This window comes from Quercus robur, chromosome 2 (assembly GCF_932294415.1).
Source record: "Quercus robur chromosome 2, dhQueRobu3.1, whole genome shotgun sequence".
NCBI classification, from domain to species: Eukaryota; Viridiplantae; Streptophyta; class Magnoliopsida; order Fagales; family Fagaceae; genus Quercus; species Quercus robur.
Window position 1 is genome coordinate 77,343,296 of NC_065535.1, and position 11,313 is coordinate 77,354,608.

The 11,313-nt window shown below is 33.8% G+C and overlaps 1 long non-coding RNA gene across 1 annotated transcript; it reads right to left on the reverse strand.

Annotated features, from left to right (window-relative positions):
* Positions 1–2,108: 2,108 nt before the first annotated feature.
* Positions 2,109–4,132, reverse strand: LOC126715115 (uncharacterized). Its single transcript, XR_007651802.1, has 3 exons — positions 3,909–4,132; positions 3,001–3,230; positions 2,109–2,405 (listed from the first exon to the last, which is right to left on the reverse strand). It is a non-coding gene; the product is annotated as an uncharacterized LOC126715115 (long non-coding RNA).
* Positions 4,133–11,313: the final 7,181 nt, after the last annotated feature.

Genomic DNA, 11,313 nt, shown 5'->3' on the forward strand with positions numbered 1-11,313 from the left:
GTAAAGTGCCCATTGGATGTAAATGGGTTTGCAAAACAAAGCTTAAGGCTAATGGAAGTGTAGAGTGATTCAAAGCAAGATTGGTGGCAAAGGATTATACACAACAAGAAGGTTTGGACTATTTTGAGACCTTCAGTCCAGTTGTGAAATTTGTTACTGTCAGAACATTGTTGGCAGTTACTGCAGCTCAGAATTGGCATTTAGCTTAGCTTGATGTGAACAATGCCTTCCTCCATGGGGATTTGGAGGAAGAGGTATACATGCTCCCTCCTCCTGGGTTTGGTAGCAAGGGGGAGAACAACAACTTGGTTTGCAAGTTCACAAAATCCTTGTATGGTCTGAAGCAAGCTAGTAGGCAATGGTTTTCTAAATTGTCTACTACTATCATCAATCATGGCTTCATTCAATCAAGGTTTGACTACTTTATGTTTACTAGGGTCCAAGGTGATGTTATTGTTGTCATTCTAGTATATGTGGATGACATTCTTGTGGCTAGCAACAATTTACAAGACATTACATATTTTAAGGTGTTTCTCCATGACCAATTCAAGCTAAAAGCCCTTGGTCCTTCAAAGTACTTACTGAGATTAGAAGTAGCAAGAACCTCCAAAGGCATCAGCTTGTGCCAGAGAAAATATGCACTGGGCTTGCTTGTAGAGACTGGTCAACTTGCAGCTAAACCAGTGAAGTCACCTATGGAACAAAGTTTGAAGTTGTCAAACTATCATGGAGAGCTATTGACAGATCCTTCACTATATAGGAAACTAATTGGAAAGCTGCTATATCTGACCTTAACTAGACCTGATATAACCTTTTGTGTGCATTAGCTCAGTCAATTTCTTGCACATCCAAGGCAGCCATACCTGCAACTAGCTACAAGAGTACTTAAATACTTGAAGGGCACACTTAGTCAGGGATTTTTCTTTTTTGCTAATTCTAAACTACAACTTAAAGGGTATTGTGATTCTGATTAGGCCAACTGTCTTGATACCAGAAGATCAGTCACTGGTTTCTATGATTTCTTGGGTGATTCACTTATATCCTAGAAGTCTAAAAAACAGCATACAGTGTCAAAATCCTCTGCAGAGTTAGGGTACAGATCAATGGTAGCCCTTGTGAATGAATTTGTATGGATGGTTGCCTTTCTTAAGAACCTAGGAGTTGATCATACTCAGCCTGCTCTTCTCTACTGTGATAATCAAGCTGCTACCCACATAGTAGCAAACCCTGTCTTCCATGAGAGGACAAAGCATATAGAGTTAGATTGCCACTTTGTAAGAGAGAAGATACAAGACAAGCTAGTAAAAACCTTTCATGTCCCCACCAGGCACCAGCTAGCTGATTTGCTCACAAAGCTACTTGGTCATCAACAATTTAATAACCTCTTGCACAAGATGGGCATAAATAACATTTATGCTCCATCTTGAGGGGGAGTATTGTGAGACTTGAAGAATTGAAGAAGTGCAAACTTGGGAATTGAAGAAATGCAGTGTAGAAGAAAGCTACAAGTAGTTGATAGTCTGTAGTTAGCTAAACAACCTGTAGAATTGACGTTAATGTTTTAGTGCTTGCACGTGACACGTGTGAAGCTGTTAATGAATTAAGATGGCTGTTAGTTAGTTAAGTCAGTTTTTTTTTTTTTTTTTTTGGTTAGTTAGTTTTGTCTTCCTCTCTTATCACTCTATTATGTATATATACAATGATTAGCATTCAATAATACACACGAGGTATTTTCAGCATTGGATTCCTTTCTTTCTTCTTTCTCAATAACTTGTATGTCAAGCCTAGCAATTAACTGTGGCACTGCAGGCTGCGAAGTGTGCAGATTAAATCATTATTCATCAGAATTCAAATACAATAATATAATTACTGAGATAATAATAAGAAAAAATAACATAAGAACAAATGAACAAAATCAAACCATGCTACCAATAAGTTGAGAGAGGTCCATATTAATGATATATAGAAAGAACAAAGCTATCAAATGTTAATTTTTTAGAAAAAGTGAAACAAATCAATATCAAGCATAAACATAAACAAAAATTTTATGGACATAACAATAAAGACAAACCGTAGACATTTTTTATATAGATGTTAAACCCTAACAATGTACTGATATAACATAAGAATAATTCACCCCAAAATCTGCAGTCTTAATTAATCCTCATCAAGAACAAATGCTTTATCCGCACACACAAAATTTGATAAAGGGATACGAAGAAACCAGCATGTACTGATAATTTTTAAACCAAAGCAATGCAGATCTCACCACCAAGGGAATTGTAGACACCTCTAAGATTGTCCCTTGACTCTGCCTTTCCATCAACAAATACACCACTGCCACTAATTTCTCTCAACTTAGACAAGCTCAGTGGGTTTTCAGTAGATCATGGAGGAACATGTTCCTTAAAAATATCATTTCCTGTCAGCTTAGCTAACTTCTGGTTATGCATTTTTTTTTTTTTTTTTACCAATTGATAACCAGTTCATCACTAAACATATTATCACTCTGACCTCCAGCAGGCTATATAAAAATAACAAAAACAAAACATGACACCAAAAATACAAAAATTCAGAAACACATTCGTTTTGGATAATTTATGTATTTCAAACCAATGGACAATAAAAAAAGAGAATTGAAGTAGCAGAACCACGCAATTGGAAATATTACATCTTCCTTCAAAGATTGTGCTTGAATGTGTTATGGATGCACATCATAATAATATGAAGAAAACTAAAAAGTGTAGAGAGATATAAATTGGATATAAAACTTAAAATAACCTTGCATCTAGAAAAAGTAAGTGTATTGGAAGAAGGTGATAACGCAATGACACTTACAGCTCAAAATTTGATCTAACCTACCAAGCTACCCAACATGATGTATTAGAAGAAGATCATAGCACAATGATAGTTATTTGACTTCTCATCCAAATTATAGTACTTGGAAGATTGAAACATAAAGACAATAAAGATTCACTTCCATGCCCATGAAATACTCACATCTGAAACTTTGATGGATCTGCATAAATTTCAAGGCACAGGTTCCCCCATGTCTCTGCTTTCTATCGATTCCAATTTCCAAGGTGTGTGCAGCAGACAACGACCGAGGTACAAATTCATGAGCTCCTTACACATGGCATCCGATATCTGCTTCTTATGATTTGTGTCCAATTCACATTGCTACGTGCCACTTAATTCACGCTACCTTAATTTCATCCCAAAAACTCATACTTGCAAAAAAAAAACACTGTTTTTCAGTGAAGAAATTGGAGAGCAATAGCCAATAAGCACCAGAGTTGCATTAACACTGTTTCTCTCACCATTTAATCCTCATCCTTGCTAGAAAGTATCAGTATTTAGGAGTTCAGTTTTTAATTGTCAATTTCTCATACAAGTGGTGTGCACATTAACAAATACATCAACAAACGCAATATCAACGATGATTCTTTTCCCTCTATAGATTTTGATCAAGATTAAGTCTTTCAAAGATAGAAAACTCATAGCATGTCTTAATTATCTTCTGGGTACATCTTAAAAATAAAATAATAAAAACTGTCCAATCCCAGGGGAAAAAAAATCCCAAGAAACAAACAAAGGCTTAAAAAAAACCAAACCCACCTAGAGATAAACTTTACACAATCATATCTTAAGCAGTCTCTCAAAAGCAATTTAAAAATACCCAAAAAAGACAAAATATGATCTCCTGACCTTAAGCAGAGTGTTTATGCCACTGCCTCTACAATTGGGTCATAAGATTAACAAACATGGTGGCTTTTCTAGCTCAAATGTGTGGATTTGGATCCTCTCCATTTCTCTTTGAAATGGAGAATGTCCAGTTAAGGGCTGAGTTTTAATTAAAATTAATCTATGGCCTGAAGTATGCCGTGTCATTTAAAAAAAACACTAACCTAACATTTCACAGAGAGCTGTGGGCAATCAAACGTCAGTTTCATTGTGTTCTTTCTTTTGACTTTGGGCTCTCTCAGTCTCACTCATCTCAGTTTCTTTCTCACTCTCAAAAAAGCTCAGCCATGGCCGACTTCTCCTTGCACGCACATCACCGCCATTGAAAGATCTTATGATCGGAATCACCCCAAATATCTAGTAAGGAAGTTGTGACATCAATTTTCTAAACCCCATGCAAAAAAAAAAAAAAAAAAAATCTGAGTAGTTCAAAATTTGGAATTTAATATCTGATATCTGAGATATGGTTTTGTTCTTTTTTTTCTTGTTTTCTTTGTTAAAGAGCATCCTTATGTTTCATTTATAGCACTAAACATTATCCCATACTTTGATTGAATTTTTTTCCTTTCCTTCCTATAGATCTGTGGTAACTGTAGTAGGTGTATATAAGCTTCTTTTTTCTCGGTTTCTCTCTCTTTTTACCCTTGGATCTCATTTTATTTCAGTTTTGATCAGTTTGGTGACTGTATTTTCTTGTTGAGTGTAAAGCTTGATGGTTTTGCTTGAATTTGAAATTTTTGGTTTATGGGTCTCTAGGCTTTGGCATTAACTAAGAGTAAGTTTTGATTGTAGTTGATTGAAAAAATCATAAAATCTTTTTTTTCATTTAAGTTATATATTTATATAATAATAATATGTTCATTAAACTGTATATAAAATTTTGTTAAACTTTGAAGTTTCAAAATATAAAATCTATGCAAACTATCTTGGGGAAAACATGATTAATTTGAATGCTTAATGTAAGTTTGGTAGCCACTAGGATGATAATTGAAATTTGAAATGAGCTTACATGGTTATCACTTTTTAATTCATTGATTGATTGTTAAAGAGTTTTGGTAGTTCGTGGGGTTCAACAAATAATAAACTTCATTTGGAAAGGTCTCTTTGGAAGGCATAGAAGTAGCGTTACTAGGATAATCAGTTCCTATTTGTTTACATGGACTTTGTTAATAATATGAATTTTTATTTTTAGCTTATAATTATTTAAAGGAAGTCTATGTATGCTGCTTGTGTATAGATTTCCTCTTTTTAAAAAAAATAAATAAAGTATGTATCACTTGTCAAATAAAAAAGGCTTAAATGAGGTAATCTTAAAATCTCTTCTGGCAGTTTGGTTTTGTGTTTACAAGAATTGATATATTATTAAAGACTTCTCTTGGCATTGATCGAATCCATCTTGTTGCAAAATTTTTCTGAAACCAAATTCTATCTTTTATTGAAGCCTCCACGATTGCATCCTGAACTACTACTAGGTAAGATGTTGAAACCCTACTTGCTCCACCACCGAAGATAAATCTCCCCTGAAGTCCTTTGCTTCATATGCAAAACCACTCCATTTGAATTTCCTTTTCTTTCACCCAGCCACTTTGATGATGTGTTGCCAATCCCTGTTGGAGGCAGGGTTTTGAGTCAGCTTGTTGTGATCTTGAGATTGGGATTATCCTTTTTTAAAGGCCTCCTAATACCTGAGTGAAAAAAGGCTTGAAAACTATTAAAGAACTTTGCTAGGACTTGAAAACTGTTCAGTACTGAGACTTGCTTATGCTGTGAGGCATATTGATATTTTTTGTATCTAACAGGTCTTCTTTCTTATTATCTCCTTTCTGTAAGGCATCAATTTTTTGGCATAATTGTTGGGGAGTCAAGCCATCAGAAATTGTCCAAATTTGCAAAATCTTCTCAAGATGCAAGACTTTCTTCTTCTTTTTTTTGCCCAATTTTCTATGAGAATCATGTATTATAGTGGTGAAAGTTGTTTATTGTCAACAATCATGTTGTTATGGCTTCAATAGAACTCTTGTTATCATGGGTTCATGATCTTGTGATCAAAATGTTGATTTTAATAAACTTTTGTTGATTTTTGGATTACTGCCCAAGTAGATTTTCAATGAAGATTCTTAAATTCAAATTTTCCTTTGTACTAGTGTGAAATTTGAACAAGTTTGTTATCAAAAAATTTGATATTTAATCAAATAGATAATGTCATTGATTTTATTTCATAGCTTATGTAACTTACCCTTGATACATTGTGACAAACTTCAATGTTTGAAATTATTATTAAGCTATGAAGCATAATCCTGTTTCAATTTGTTCAAACTTAAAAACTAAAATCACAAGGTGACAAATTTTACCACTCAACCCGGCACATTGCTCTTCAATCATCTCATGCTTAACATACTGCTGAAATCCATATTAATCATGGTAGTGGTAAGACTTGAATATTTAATCTTTCAATATATTCTGATGTTGGAAATAATCATCCACTGTAGGAATTAACGTACAAATACATGGTCTCTCTCTCTTTTTCCCTCTTAAAATGATCAAATGATATGTATTAATCAAAATAAACCAGTACAGAACACGCAGAAAAACAAGCAGCAAACACAGACCAACTGGTCAAGCTTTTCACCGTCAATAAGAAAGCCTAGTCGGATCAAAACTGAAACAAAATAAGTCCTAAAAGGTCTCGGCAAACAAAAAGAAAATTAAAATAAGACAAAATAGAGACAAATTGAGATGAGAGAGACCCATACACCAATTACAGTCTTCACTCTACAGTTACCAGAGATATATAGCAAGGAAGGGGGGGAAATTCAATTAAAGAAAGGGGATGAACTTGGCAAAGAAAACAAGCAAGAAAAAAAAAATCCATAAATCTCATATAAAAAATTCTTTACCAGATCTAATAATTTTTATTGGTTATCCTTTAGAAACAGAAGTGGGTGACTGAAACACCATTGATTCATGACTGGGGTGGAGAGGTTGTCGGAGTATCATTGTTGAAGTGAGGTCGGTTTAGCGGTCATGTGGGTAAAAGGAGCCATGGATCTTTGATGAGAGAGACAGAGAACGCGAGAACCCAAAGATAGAGACAGAAGAAACGTTGAAAACTAAGGGTTTGTTTGGTAGACTGTAATAGACACTGTAATGTAATAAATATTCCTTTGGTATAACTATTCGATTGTTTGGCTATGTTTTTATTACAATAAATAGTTATTCCTTATGAATAGCTATTCTTCAAAATGAGGAATAACTATTCTTTATCAAAAGTATTGAATATCTATTCATTCACCTTATGTAATAACTTTTAAAAAAATTTCCTAAAAAGCCATTAGTTGCCACATCTTCAAAAGGAAAGAAAATAAATTTTCCTTGTTGTTAATTATTAGCTCTATTTTGAACACTCTAAAATAAGTGTATTTTAGGAAATTTGACTTAAAAATGATTTAATTACACATTTTTTTTATACTCTACTAAATTGTGAATGCATATTCAGGATTCTATTCCTAAATGGTCACCAAACTAATGAATAGTAATACTTAGTACATTCCAACTTAATCTATTCATCGTAATACTTATTCTTATTCCCATGTAATAATCATTACAGTGTACCAAACGTGTCCCAACGTTAATTATGACCTATCGCTTTGTTAAGTGTATTTTAAATGGCGTGGCTGATTTTATGCCATAGATTGATTTTAAATCAATCTCAGCCCTTAACTGGACACTCTTCATTTCACTAGGAGAGTATCCGGAGTGTAAGCTTTATTACTCAGCAAGATTGACACAGAAACAATGTGTACAATTGAAACAGATCATGTTAAAATCTATCTTAGAGATTAGAGAGGGTTTTGACTAAATAATTACAATATTAGAAAGGTGTGAAATGCTAGTCAGAGATAAGGAATGGAAGGGAGGGAGGGATTACATTACAGGATGGCAAATCTGAGTGAGGGTCTGAACCGACTCTGAACTTTGAAGTGTTGGTTGTGAAAAAAGAAATGCTTGTAAAAGTTAGCATAGTCCGATTTACTAGTGCCTGATAAAGGCATCCTTCACTTTCTCTTTAAAAATTTAATGGCCCTCTACGCTCTACCACATTGTTACTTCACATTAGACAAGAACATAAGTAGCCCAATATTAGAAATAGATTACTGAACACCAAAATCAAATCCATACAACTGAAGTAAAGAAATGGGCTTCACTCCCAAACTCGATCTTATCCAATCACTATCTACTTCCAATTTAAATTCTCATTAACAAATCAATCTTGCTCTTACCTAATTACCTGTAACCTATATTATACCATTCTAGTCGCAGTGGAACAATTATCCTTAATTAAATGTATGCTAATTGGTTGATGAACTAGGATTTTTAAATTTGTTACATTTAACTAGAGCTAATATGGGATTAGAATAAGATTAATCGTAGTATGAATACTAATTAAGTTTTGTATTGTTGTGTCACATTCAATTAATATTACACTATTTGCTCTCTTCTAACATTCTTCGTCAGTATATCTATATGACCCGTTCACAAAAAATTGGTTTCATCTGCCAAGAGTAATTCTGAATATGTTCATCGTTGACTGCTATGTGTATCTTGTTTATTTATATGGACTAGTACTCATTTTTTACATGAATAATTTCAAGTGGACTAAATGCCATGAGGAGAAAAATAATAATTGGGATGACATGTATTCTCGAGACACTGGCTTGAAAGGTAGCGTTGTAGAATCCGAAGGGAAGATTTCATTATACATGTTGTCCCAGAATGGCAATGTCGTGTTGACTGAAATAAGCAGCAGAGAGTGCATTTTGACTTCTATAGATTGAATACAAGGAGAATAGCTTGGGATAAAATAAGCACCGAAGAGCTTAGAGGCATGAGTTAATTTTGGGGGTAGAATTATTATTATTATTATTTTTTTTTTTTTTTGAGTAATGCTTAGAATCAGTAATAGCTTACTACATTAGATTTGTAATGAAATTATTATAAAAATTTGTGAATGTAGTTTTACTCTTATTTTTATTGAATCCAAGTTTTTGTAATTCTCAAATTAGAGTGTTCAACATTTTTATTAGGATGGTTACAATAGGTTAATTTAGCATATAAGTTTTTTATGACAAATATATATATATATATATACATTTTTTTTGCAAGCCAGGTGGCCTGTAACCACCCTGGCTTGCATGTGGAACCGCCACTGGGTTTTTACAAGCTCAAGGAGGCTACAATTCATTTGTTTTGAAGAACACAGCGATGAGGAATGTGTACATGCTCCGTTATAGCGGAAATGGTTTTGTAATTGATGTCAACAATTTGGATCAGCATGATAGCGTGGTTCTAAGTTACAGTTTGGAACAAGATAAAAATTTCCATTGGGTCAGCTTGGGTGATTGAAATAGCTAACTAAATCAACCTTCATATGTTGTCCTTTTAAATATGTTATGGAATTCATAAATAAATGTAAGACTAGTCCAGGAAAACAATTTTTTTTTTTCAATTTCATTCTTTACATACTAGGGCCAGCTGGGAACTTGGAAATTTATTTCTTTTGATAATTAAATTAATAGCTAGTAGTTGTGGTTTTTCTGATTTTCCCTTTTTGTGAGTGTGTGGAGGCGTGTTGAGTTATAGACCAAAACAATGTAATTATGTTCCCTCTTCATACAAGGGGGTCTAAGATAAAGGAAAATGTATTTAGATGTGTTTTTTTCAATAAGTTTGCAAGATTTTCATAATGCTGATTTGCAATACTAGTCTCTATAATTGATCATTCTATTGTGTAGTCGGGCAGCCTTGCAGGGCGATTCCTGCAAATAATGTGTGGCTAAAGAGACTATCACACCATTGCCTTGTGGAAATTCTTGCACTGGTTATTGGAAGTCCGAACCTTTATTGGCAATTAGGCACCTTATGAAGTTCCATATGCGTTTTGCACTCTGAAGAATGTGGAAATAAAAGAATTTCATGGGTCGTGGTGCATTATTGGATGATTTCACAACTAAGATTATGTTGAATTAAAATGAAGGAAGAATTTGTCAAAAAAAATTTATATCCAATAATCAATTATCATCCATATATACTTTTCATTTGGACATAAATTGTCTTTTGCACTTCATAGATGGACAAGAGTCGTATACTCTTGAGTCTTGACCTTTCTTGAGGTCACTTTGATCCGTGTTTGACTAGATAGAGTACTTCATCATATATGTAAAATATATATATATATATATATATATATATATCTGTGTGTGTGTGTATTTGGATTGCTCTGTTATGGTAAACATTGGTTAACAATCCTTTTTGTTTTTTTGGTTCTTTCTATCAAAAATTCAGAAGCCTGTATTAGCTGAAGTCGGTCTATGCAAAGGGAACCATGCAATATAAAAGTAGCTGCTTTGATCCGGAAATGAATGATCCAAAAATATTCCAGAGAGAATCCAATTCGACTCGAAAAGACAATATTTCATGTGAATGACACATGTATATATTAACGTGTATTTAGCCATATGAACATAACAATCAACCATTTGAATCAATCATAGATTTTAAAATGGTTCCCTCTGTATCCATTTCCATTCTGGTAGTAGCATGGGTTGTTTGCATCTTCATGCTTACCAAAACTCAGGTATTTGCAGTTGGCTTTGTGGCAACATCTAAATCATCCGCATTAGAACAAGAAAAGAAGGCTCTGCTAGAGAGTAAATGGTGGAATGACTATTCCAACGATAACTTAAGTCATTGCAAGTGGTATGGAATCAAATGCAATGATAGTGGAAGCATTACAGAAATTAACATGGATGGAGCCTATCTGGGGAATAAGTTCAGCAAATTCAACTTCTCTTCCTTCTCAAATTTAGTCCATCTTAATCTTTCTCGCACTCGACTCATGGGGAGCATCCCACATGAGATATGTACCCTTTTGAAGCTCACCTACCTGGATCTATCCCAAAATCATATTATCGGTGAGTTACCTCTTTCTTTTACAAACCTCACTCAATTAGTGACAGTTAACATTTTTGATAATTTAATTACCGGTTCCATACCCAAAGAATTAGGAAATTAAAAGAATCTTCTTGATTTAATCCTAATAACCATTTCACCAGAACAATCCCTACAGGAATTGGACTACTAAAGAACATATTATATTTGGACCTATGACAAAACAAGCTCACGGGTCTACTTCGTTCATCACTAGGTTATCTAACTAATTTGGCCTCATTGTTTCTTTCTTCAAACCAGATCAATGGTTCCATTCCCCCAGAAACAGGCAACATGAAGAATTTGAATCTCTTGTACCTTGACAATAACAAACTCGTTGGTTTGATCCCTTTTTCTTTAGGTCATCTAACCAGTTTGGTCTCATTGTTTCTTTCTTCAAACTAGATCAGTGGTTCTATTCCACTAGAAATAGGCAACATGAAGAAGTTGAGATATTTGTACCTTAATAATAACAGCACTGTTGGTGAAATCCCCTTAACTCTAGGTCATTTAACCAACTTGGAAACTTTGAAGCTTAATTGGATTCAAATTAGTGGATCCATCCCCAAAGAAATAACTCAT